General features: G+C 45.1%; 1 long non-coding RNA gene across 3 annotated transcripts; it reads right to left on the reverse strand.

The window, feature by feature from the left end:
- Positions 1-1,509: 1,509 nt before the first annotated feature.
- LOC120668925 lies at positions 1,510-3,512 on the reverse strand. Of its 3 annotated transcripts, none has more exons than XR_005672636.1 (4): positions 3,305-3,512; positions 3,062-3,185; positions 2,667-2,810; positions 1,510-2,426 (listed from the first exon to the last, which is right to left on the reverse strand). It is a non-coding gene; the product is annotated as an uncharacterized LOC120668925 (long non-coding RNA). The 3 variants fall into 3 exon arrangements; XR_005672637.1 differs by having other exon boundaries at positions 1,510-1,892; positions 2,067-2,426; positions 3,062-3,512; XR_005672635.1 differs by having other exon boundaries at positions 3,062-3,512.
- Between the last annotated feature and the right edge of the window lie 8,340 nt (positions 3,513-11,852).

Here is an 11,852-nt window from a genome sequence, read left to right on the forward strand (position 1 = left end):
TACTTAATCCATGATTTGCAACAGTGATGCTACAGTAACCATCCGCTAATTATTGATTAATCATGGATTAATTAGCATCATTAGATTTGTCTCGCGATTTACAACCCATCTGTGCAAAAAAATTTATAAATAAATTTCATTTAGTGCTTCAAATTGGGAAGATTCGAAACGCAAAATTTTTTTGCGTTTACACCCTACCGAACTAAACACGGCCTATGTGCTGTCCTTGCGAATATGCAGTCATTTGAACTTGTTTTAGATAAATGTATAAGACGGTTACGGTTCCGCTCAGATCAATCAACAAAACCGATAATTTGGGTGGAGAATCAGAATGGGGAAGAGGCTAGCATGAAGAAGAGGGGGGTTGGAGCAAGAAGAAGAAAACGGATTGGGTTCGATTATGTTATTCCATACCGATCCCCTCTCCAGCGGTGGGGTATATACTCCTTTTTACCTCTTTGGATTTTGGAACAAATCTATGTTTTCTCCCTAAACAGCAAAACTATCCGTTTGGATTCCTTCTACTCACAATACCAAACATATCACCTCCTTGGTGGTTTTCCTGTGTGGTTTTCCTTCTTTTCTTTTATATTTATTTTGGCTGTATTTTAAAAAATCATAGTAAATCATATAAAAATCATAAAAAAGAAAATCTAATTTTGTTGAACTCCACATTAGTAGATATATGCAGTGGACACATTATATATTATACTTTATTATAAAGTTTTTGTTGTAGCTTTAGATATATACTTTTTATTAATCAATTCATAGCTATAGTTTCCGTAGTCCAATTACTGTAAAATTTTTATGGTGGTCTAACTATTATATTCTTAATCTGTAATAAAAAATTCATACTTATTGGATCAATTATGCCTGAGTCTGAACGGACGGTTTTGCTATTTAGGGGGAAATATGGATCCGGCCCAACAACTCCAAGTGAAACGCATGAGCCCATAACACTATCACACACGGCCCACAACACACTATCACACACGGCCCACAACACACGAGTTAGCCACTTCTATTCTTTGAGGAAAAAAAGTCATTTTTACCTTTCTGGACTTCAGGATGAATCTGAGTTTCCTCCTTAGACAACAAAATCGTTTGTTTGGACTCTTCAAACTCGCGATACCGGTCACATGATCTCACTGAGCGGATTGAGGCTGTGGTGGCAGCGGTTTTTATTTTTTAATGTTTATTTTGGTTGAATCTTTGAAAAATTATAGTAAATCACAAAAAATCATAAAATAAAAAATTCAATTTTGTTGGACTCCAAATGAGTAGATCTACTAGTGCATTAGGCGCGCCAAGGCGCGTGGCGCCTAAATTCGCATAATATTTAGCCGCCGATAATTTCAGTGTTTACGTATTTAGCATGTATAATTATTGGTCGAAGCAATAAGATGAGGACCGATTGTTCAGAGCATAGGCGACAATACTGAAAGTAAAACAATGGCCAAGAAAAGAAACAAAAAGACACAACTTTTTTAAGGACTCAAACATTGCAAATTGACATAATTGCAGCATAAGCAAACATATTATTTACAGTAGTCCATGGCGACACAAACATTGAGGCCAAGGATTTAATTCACATGAATTCAAGAAAATCATTTATAAAGGAAGACATTAGCAGTAGCAGGGACACAGCTCTGTAGGGCTCAAAAGAAGTAACCATGACGAGGTGTGACTATCCGTGTCAGCTCCAATTCTACTCCACATGATAGGCCCCATCATTCCCAACCTCGGTAATTTGTATGTGTCACGATTTGTATATATCACCAAATGTATATGTCACCAAAACTTTTTGACAGTGACCTAAGTAAGATGAACTGTAAATTTTTTTGGGCCTGGTCGCTGAACTTCGACTGCAACTCGTTCACCATTATGGAGCACTGCACGATGTACCCGAATATAAAACACAAAGCAATGTGGAAGTATAAATCAGCAAATACATCATAAGTATCATCTAGGACATTGAATTTAGTAAACTGTTCCCAAATAAGAACCATTAATATCGTCAGTGTTGGTTTCCATAGGACAGGAATGCATCATGTGAAGGCTGTTACCAATGATAAACAAAGGAATGGACAGATACGGATGTGAAGAGGGGCTGATTGCCTAAATCACACATTTCCTTCAAGAGGGGCTAAATCATGATGAGCTAGTTTCTTCAGAATTTAACCATATCAGGGAAAGGGAATATCTTTGAGAAAAATGATTGCATGATATGTTCATGGTATACTGAGTATGCAATGATACTGGGTAGAAAAATGCAGATGCTGATAATGTTTAGGATTGAACACCTGACGAAGACTTGCTGCCGCTATTGGACGCTCTTCAAATTCTTTGTACACTATCAATGGAACAATCCATTTCCTTCTTTATGAAAGCTTTTGCTTTCTAGGAGAGAATGCAGGTACTCTATCCTGCAAAAAAAGGGGGATAAATCATGGCTCATATAAATTCCTTTGGTTCTTAGTCATTCCAATACAAAAGCTGTGTCCATCATGTATCATTTACAGTTATTGTTCCATTTACCAGATTAGTTTCACCAAAACCGTAATATGAAGACAGAAAGGAACGGACAAGCAAATCATGTCAGCATAATAAAAGAACATACTAATACATCATTAAGGAAAATACACCGATATAGACAAGCAAAGTACCTGCAGTTTTGCAAGCTCCTCGACAAATTCCCTTGGGAATAAATCAGATCGTGTGGAGGATAACTTTCTAAGCTTGATAAATGTTGGGCCAAGCTGCAATACTTGCTCTCTTAACCATGAAGCAGTTTTCTGTCATTGAACTTTCTGCAAGATATAAGCCACCTTTAGACCATATGTATAGCATTTTTTTCACAGCCCCAAGTGATGTGAATATCACAATGCTTTCACACCGCTATAAACAGATATGACAATAATTGGAAATGGAGGTGGCCGGTCAGCACAGAATATTATTCCCTTTTCTTACTTTTTTTGGGATCACAATACGCTGACATGGGAAAAAAAAATTCTCTTGAAGGAGCGTGACTCAATTGTTTATCTGTATCTTAAAAGGATACCTGCTTTTCTTCTGAGGATCCATCAGGATAAGCCATTTTGCATTGTCAAATAGCACACCGACTCGAAAAGGAAGCACAGAAGACCATATATCTATGCTCCTCTGAAGCAGTAAGAAGCTGAAACCTGCAAGCACAGAGGAAGTCACACTGATATACAGATGACTCGATATAGACATAGAAATTCCTTTAAATCTGAAACCTGCAAGGTGGGAAAATGTTTGTGGCATTAAAAGAAAAAAGCACCTTAGGTTCATCCTCGTGTATCTCTTTGTATCTGTTTTCGTTTTACAGTTTTCCAAATGGCCAAGAAAGTTGATTTAATTATGGCTTCACCAGAGTAGGAAGAGACGACGAGCAAAAAGAAACAGGGATGGCTGGATGATGATGGAAACAAACCGAGAGAATAGTTTTGCTATACTCACCCAGAGGGAAAAGTCCGAATTACACCCTCGACCTATCGCAGAAGTCCAATTTTTAACCTTCTACTACAAAACCGGATAACATAGGCCATCCAACTATCGAAACCGTGCAAATTTGAACCTTGGGGTGGTTTTGAAGATGGTTTTGTATTTTTTAAAAAAGTTAAAATTCTAATTAGATCTAAAAATAAAATACAATTCATTTTAAATCAGAAAAATATAAAAGTAGTACTAGAAATTTTCTAAAAGTGTGACATATCTATTATTGCTCTATTTGAAGCTTAGTTATTAAAAAATAATAGGCTTAACTAAAAGCAAACAAATATTATGAAAATAAAAATTTTGATCTGAATTACTAAGATGTATCACGACAATAGATAGGTTACATTTTTAGAAAACTTTTAACACCCTTTTCAGATTTTTGATAGAAAATTAATTACCCATGAATATTTTAATTTAAATTTGAATATTTTAATTCTCACAAAAATGTAAAACCACCCTGGAAACCACCCCAAGGTCCAAATTTGCACGGTTTTGACAGTTGAATGGCCTATGTTATTCGGTTTTATAGTTAAAGGTTGAAAATCGGACTTCTGCGATAGTTCGGGGTTGTAAACTGGACTTCTCCCCCAGCAGAGCAAGCTCCGCGGTCGACATCACTGCGGTGGGGGTTCGTGCAAGATCTGCAGGCAGTGTGCGAGAGCTCGGCGGCCATCCGGCGAGGCGTCCAGCAGCGCTCCTCGTCCACATCCTAGTCAACCGACAGGTGAACTTGCTGGGAACTGTCGGGCCAGAGCGGCGCGGGGAAAGAAGTGGAGCGTGCATGACTCCTCCACCTCTGGCGCCACTCCTGCTCTGTCCATGGCGCCACCCTGGAGGCTGGAGGAGACGAAGGACTACAGAGGAGACGCCGCCCCGACAGCTTGCACGAGAGCCGCAAGCGACGCCGCCGAGTTCCATCATCGCCGCGTGCGATGCCGCAACGTATGTGCGAGGGCCACAAGCTCCACCACGGCGTGGAGCAGCGAGCAACGCCGCCGCGGCATGTGTGGGGGCCGCAATATTCACCGCGGCCACGCGGGCGAGGCCCGCGAGCTCCGCCGCCGCCGCCGCACATGGCCAGCGAGCTCCACTTTGGCGGCGGCTCCCGCCATGGCCATCCGTTGCGGCTGCGCCGGCCTGAGCAGCGGCTCCCGCCATGGTCCCCTGCTCGCTGGATCTCGGCGGCCGCTGTGCCTCTTTTCGCCTCCACCGCGGAGAGGGAGGATGGAGGGTGACGAGCATCCGGATCCGTCCGCCACCATCGGGGAGGGAGCAGGCGGGTGGCGGCGCGGCCCCAGGGCAGCGTCGGCGGGGAGGGTAGCAGCCCCGCGCGCCACCAAACCGCCGCGGACTCCGTTGCGGCCTGACCGCGGCGTGACGCACCTCCGCCTCGCTGCCACCGGTGATGCAGGGAGGAAGGGAAGGAGGGGCCGCCGCCGTTCTGGAGTGTTGACGCCATGGGAGAGGGAGGGAGGAAGGACGAGGAAAGGGGATGAATCCGGCTGCCGCCGCCATGAGAGAGGGGTGGATCTCCATGGCCTGGGGTGGATCTCGCCTGGGACGGGCCCTTGCTCCGCTGCGCCGCCACAAGGCCCGCCGCCGGCCCCTGCTCCGCCACTGCGACCCGCCGGGGTCCTCTGCTTGTGGACGTGAGGAGGCGGCAGTGAAGCTCGAGGCCACGGAGACCTCGGGGAGGCGAGCCGGGAGGTGAGGAGGCGGTCGGTAAGCTCGGAGGTCGTGCCGCTGGGTCCAGACGCCGCCGCCGGAAATGAGCGGTAGTGAAATCTGCGACCGGCAGCTGGCATTACCTGAGGACAAAGACCTCTCTGGGTAGCAATGGTGGATGTGGAGCAAGGCAGCCGGCAATGGCGGATGGGGAGCAGGGAAGTCGGAAAGAACTAGACGAGCGCTGGGGGAAAAGGCAGAAGCAGGGATGACTGTTGCCTCACGGGGGGGGGGGGGGCGCAGGAACCTGGAAATCGGCCGGGTGGAAGCGTGTGAACGCAAGAAGTCTTGCACGGCGGCAGGACAAGGGAACGCAGGACGTGAGAAGCAGGGGCACAGCATGGGAAATGGCGACCTCCCGAGGAACACAGTATGGGAACGCGCGGCTGGCACAAGGACGAGAGGACGAATCATGGTCTGAAAAGGTGGACGCGCGTGCCCTGCCGGCCGGCGGGAACATCGTTCCTGAGCAAGGTGAATGCTATAGATGCGGGACAAAGGGACATTGGTCCCGAAAGTGCCGCACCCCCAGGCACCTGGTTGACCTTTACCAGCAGAGCAAGAAAGGAAAAGGTCAACATGAGTCCCACTTCACAACTGAGCCAGAAGCTCAGAAGCGTGACGATATGAATGTCGACACAAACGGTGAAGACGTCCAAATGGATGAAAATGAGGAGAGCCTTCTTGATGACTTTGATATATTTGGGGACCTGCAGTGATCTCCAAAGTATCATAGTGATGTCCACATGTATTAGTGTTTGGCCATATATGCTCCTGAAGAGCATTTGTAACGTAGCATATGGTCCAAACTTTTGTAATGTTTCCTAGGAATCATGTCATATTGCTCTAATAATGTATGCTTTATGTTAAATTTATGTTTTTCTAATAATGTATTTAACATAATACGATACTAAGGGAAACCAAGTATTTCCAGACTTTGACAAAGAAAAATAGAAATATTATGACCATTGCCGGAAGCATTGCTCATATCGTGGGTACCGGAAGTGCCACACTAGTTCTCCCGATGGGTACGCAGATATTTGTGAAGGATGCATTATTATATCCTGACTCAAAGCGCACCCTCTTGAGCTTCAAAGATATCCGTTCGAATGGTTTCCATATGGAAACCGAGATTGAGCAAGGTACTGAATATCTGCTCATCACCAAATTTGACGGATACCGAAAGCAAATAGTGGAAAGACTCCCTTCATCGCCATCGGGTTTGTACTACACATACATAAAACCCACTGAAGGATATGTTGCAATGAAGACCATATTCAGAAATGTGGAATCATTTCGAATATGGCATGACCGATTGGGTCATCCTGGGTTGAGTATGATGAGAAGAATCATAAAAAATTCTGTTGGCCATGGTGTTAATAGTTTCCCTAATCCTGAAGATTTTATTTGCACTGCATGTGCAAAGGGGAAGCTAATCACTAGACCATCCCTCCTGAAGATTAGGAATGAGTCACCTGTGTTCCTTCAAAGGATACAAGGTGACATTTGTGGACCTATTCAGCCCCTGTCGGGCCTGTTTAGGTACTTCATGGTATTGATTGATGCATCTACCAGATGGTGCTATGTGGACCTGTTGTCGACTAGAAACCATGCCTTTTCCAAGCTTATTGCCCAAATAATCAGGTTAAAAGCAAACTTTCCTGATAACCGCATACAGTCCATTCGGATGGATAATGCTGGTGAGTTCAGGTCAAAAGCTTTTGATGATTATTTCTTAGCATGGGCATTAAGGTAGAGCATTCAGTACCACATGTCCACACACAAAATGGTCTAGCTGAATCCTTGATCAAGAGGATCAAGTGGATTGCACGACTGTTGTTGCAGAATTGCAGGCTACCAACCAGTTGTTGGGGCCATGTAGTCTTGCATGCTGCAGCACTAATCCAACTCAGGCCAACTGCATATCATGAAACATCCCCCTTACAGTTGGTGCATGGAAAAGAACCAAGTATTTCCCATCTGTGTATATTTGGCAGTGCAGTGTACGTGCCAATACCACCACCTCAGCGTACCTCAATGGGACCCCACCGGAAGTTGGGGATCTATGTCGGTTATGAGACTCCGTCCATAATCAAATATTTAGAGCCTATGACTGGGGATCTTCATACGGCTCGGTACGCTGATTTTGTCTTCGATGAAGACCATTTCCTAGCATTAGGGGGAGATAGGCATCCAGAAGAATGCCGGGAAATTGAATGGAATGCAACGGGGTTGCAATCCTTAGATCCACGCACCAGTGAGTCTGAACTGGAAGTTCAAAGAATTATACATTTGCAAAATCTTGCAAATGAGCTGCCAGATGCCTTCACTGATCATAAGAAAGTGACAAGATCGCATATACCTGCAGTAAATGCGCCGGAGAGAGTTCAAGTACCCAGAAGGCTACTAACTCTACAGTCTCAGCCCCTAATCCTAGGAAGAGGGGGAGACCTCCGGGTGCTCAGGACAAGGTGTAACACCCCGGTGTTAATTTTGACGCTAACATTGTGCTTAATCGCTAATCGAGGCTAATCATCATTATTAGCGCTAATCGAGTTCGCATAGTAACTTTCGACTTATCTACGTTTGATCTTGTTTTTCTCCCTAATCCGAGTTCTAAATCAACTTTTGCCCAACATCAATGTTGTAGAACTGTTCTTCCTCTACAACTTTCATTTTGGCCAAAATTCAAGTTTCAGCACGAGATTTAAAGAAAACCTTTAATTTTGCTTTGAATAGGACATTTTCAAATGCACCCAAGTTTTAAATTTTATCTTTCAAACCATTGTTCAAATGAAAAAGTGCCTAAAACAAAAGTTGAAGATCTCAAAATTTTAAACAACTTTCGTATTCAAAAGTTTTTCATTTGAGGCCAAGAACAAGGAGAAAAACTGAATTTACAAACTGGAATTTGAAACTTCGAGCTATTTACAGAATCGTCCTCACTCCACCTCCTCCCCTGCTCGCTGCTCGACACGCCGCCGAAGCCGTCGCCGCTTCTCGACGTCCGTGTCCACGCGTCGCGCCGATGAACCTCGATGCCGCGCGCTCCCGTGCTTATCCCCATGGTGCCGTCCCCATTTTCGTTCCTCCTTCCTCTGCTAGAGCTCGGGTCGAGCCGAGTTGTGCAGCCACCCGCCGTCCACCGCTCCGGTCAAACCCCGCCGCTCCGATTGATTTACTCGTGCCCCAAGCCGATTAACCTCACCCTCCACCTCTTCTACCCATCCACGAGCTCGTTTAAGCCTTTCCCCGGCCGAATTGGCCCTGGGCCGCCGCGGCCGCCATTGTTGGCCGCCGAAGCTCCGCGCCGCCGTCGATCCTCATCCTACGGCCTTTCTCCTCCCGATTGAACCCCGCAGTGAGTTTCCTCGCACTTCCCTCATGCTTCTCAAACCTTTTCCCCTCCCTTTCCGGCCTTGCCCTCGCCGGGGCGCAGCAGCGCCGCCGCCGCGCACACGCCGCGGGGCCGCCCTGCGCGAGCCTGCTCGCCACTGCCGTGCGCCCCACCGCCGGCTGGCCACCCTGGTCGCGTCCGCGCCCCGCTCCTCCGCCGCCCTGCACTGCGCCGGCTGGAACACCAAGTGCCGCCCGCCCTGCGCGCGCCGTGGCTCCGCAGGCCTGCCCTGGCCGCGGCTTGGCCTTGCCGCGCTGCTGGCCGGCCGCCGCCGTGCCTGGCACCGCCGCCGGCCATGGCCGTGGGCGTGCGGGCGCAAAGCAGAGGAGGCTGGGAGCTGGGCTCCCACTTACATGTGGGCCCCGGCTGTCAGCCCCCTCTCTTTTGTTTTATTTTGTTTCCAGAAACTATTTATTTCGGCTGAAAGCTAGGAAAAATCGTAGAAAAACGTAGAAAAATGCAAAAAATGCAAACTAAATTTTGTTGAGTTACTTAAATCGAGACCTTCAGAGGAAAAATAATCATGCATGTGAAATGTCACTTTTGCCCCTGCTAGAAATGCAGTTTGTGTTTAATCTAGTTTATTTAATACCAGTTGTTCTTTTGCTCCAAAAATTATGAAAAATTCACAGTGGCTTACTCCTTGCATGTGTAGTCCACTGAAAATTTTTTTAGGTGCATAGTCTATGTGCATGTTTGTGGATCTAGTATTGTTGGATTTCCATCCTAGCGCCAAAATAAATGTTTTCGGTCACCGATAAATGTTAATAAATTGTTGTTACACTCTTTACCAATATATTGTCATGCCAGTTAATTTTTGTTACTGAAATATGGCTGCAATTTAAGTTTTTGTATTTGTTTAGTTTCCAGCTATAGCTTCTTTTTACAAAAGCGTTGCTAAGCATTTCCTTTTTGCATGTTTGAATCCATCAAGTTATGTCATTTCTGGGTGAAGTATAGTAACTCTTGTTAGCTAGACAGGTTTGGCTAATCCTTTTTTTTTGGTGAGTGCTTGCAATGATTTGTTTTAAGTTAACTTGTAGGTCATGTTGGGGTTAATTGAATTACCTCCCGTTATCAATAAATGCTGGAAAATCATGGTCGCTTGTTAATTTCAACAATTTGTGTTAGTCCTGTATAATCATGTTAACCTCTTGAGAACTAGTTCATGGGTTGCTTTTATTTAATTTACTTTTGTGCCTTGCTGGTTAAATAAATTGTTCTTTCTTGCTTTATATACTTGATTAGCCTTTTCTAAGCAAGCTAGTAATGCTTTTTAGTAGGAAACACTTCAGGCTAAAATACTTGAATGAACTCTCGTGTTGTAGCACCAACTCTTTTTGCCTGTTGAGCTTGTTGCGGTGCTTACTCGGTAAACGATTGCCCAATTATATCTTTATTCCTAATCGTATCGCATTGCATTGCATCGTGTTCGTGCCCATCCAAGCGTGGCTTTGTATCTGCCCTACTTGTCATTTTTGCGGTATCATCTATTGTACTTCCATGAATTCAAACATCTGCCTTGGTGCATCTCATTTAGGTACGCTAGATGTACCACGTGTGGACGTGGAGCACGTGCGGACAGAACCGAACCATAAGACGGTGTTGGGTGGACGCATCCTGAAGAGAAAAGGACCCGCTGGAGCAACTGAAGACCCAGCTCAAAGTCAGAAGAGCCCAAGACCTTGTTAGTATGGACACTGGCTTAGTGTTACTCTCAGGCAAGCCCCGGAGCATAACCCTAATTTCAGTATTCAATGTTTATTTAAGTATTTGTGCATTTACGTTTTTAGGAGTTGTATGGAACCCTAGTATGCATGCTTCTCCCTAGGTACCTATGAGTCTATACTAGTATGCAGGTGTCGTTAGAAATGCTCTGCTAAGTAGGATCTCGGTAGAAGTCGAGTGATTCCTGTCACTCGCAAAATTTAAGATCTTGTTACTTGGGGCAATGTGGATTGAGAATGAATTAATGAGTAAAGAGAAATGGAGACCGGGCAGAGATGAGTTGGTTCTGGATATGAAAAGGGATGGAAAGTAAGCCTCCGCCTGTGTCGATTGAGGACCGTACCGTTGTTGGTAGTGTTGACCGAGTTTGAACAGTACTAACCACATGCCGGAAGTAGGAGGTAGTCGAAACCGGTAAGCTGTGTACCGCTTTACAATGGTAATTTGAATTCCGTCCTGCTACGCTGGGCATGGGAGTTGGCGGGTGTTGGATAGGATGCCGCCTCCGGGTTCTCCGGGAGTTCACCGCGAGGGGCCCATCACCTGGGTTTTAGCAGGCGTGGTTCAGATGTCGTGGTAATGATGGGAACAGTTGATATCTGTGGTCTGGCGTGGCTGCAAGTGTCGTGTGAGTTAGGTCCACCTTGCAAGGTTAAATCGGATCGATTCGCCGTCTCTCTCGGTTAAGAGAACCTTGGTCACTTTGTCACATCGTAGTAAAGGTTTGAGATAAGAATGGAAAGGTGAGCATATGAGATGTCTATGGTTTTTCTAAAAAGATAATGTAATCAACCATGCGTGCTCTAGATGTTTAGGCAAATCTAGTTAATACTTGATAAACTTAAATTGAGCTAAAATATTGAAAGTAAGGATCCTATTTTTAGTAGCCTTTCAGTAAAAGAACTCCAGAGCCAAAAAGTTTTACATGTCTAGATAATGGGCTAAGTATACCCATAGTCGGGTAAGCCTTGCTGAGTATTAGTATACTCAGGGTTTGTTGTCACCCTGATTTTAGGTAACTACTGCTGGTTGGAGCTAACCAGGATTCACATTGGTGGGCTCGATGTGACGTCCTCCCGTCATCGTAGTTATCGTTGTTTTTCTAAACTAAACTTCTCTTTAAATTTCGCTGCATATTGAACTCTGATAATTTGTTTTAAAACTCATTTTGTAAAGCTCATCTTTGTAATTTAAATTCGAGAAATTTTGTCTGTTTGTAATCATCTGTGCTCGTCTTCGTGCGGGACTTCCAGTGTTTTTCGATCCTTAACCCGACAGACGACCGGATTACACCGTTTTAAGTGCGTGGCAACTTGATTAACCATTAAGATGATAGTTAGCGCACTTAATCCGGTTTAATTTGGCCGGTTCTGTTACACAAGGTCCCGCGGAGACGTCCGCAGAGGCGAGTACTTGAGCCACTTGCATCACTCAAAGAATCAGTTGAAGAAGCTCAACCTAGAGTTGAGAACGCCCCTGA

The sequence above is a fragment of the Panicum virgatum genome, chromosome 4N (genome assembly GCF_016808335.1).
Source record: "Panicum virgatum strain AP13 chromosome 4N, P.virgatum_v5, whole genome shotgun sequence".
Classification (NCBI taxonomy): Eukaryota; Viridiplantae; Streptophyta; class Magnoliopsida; order Poales; family Poaceae; genus Panicum; species Panicum virgatum.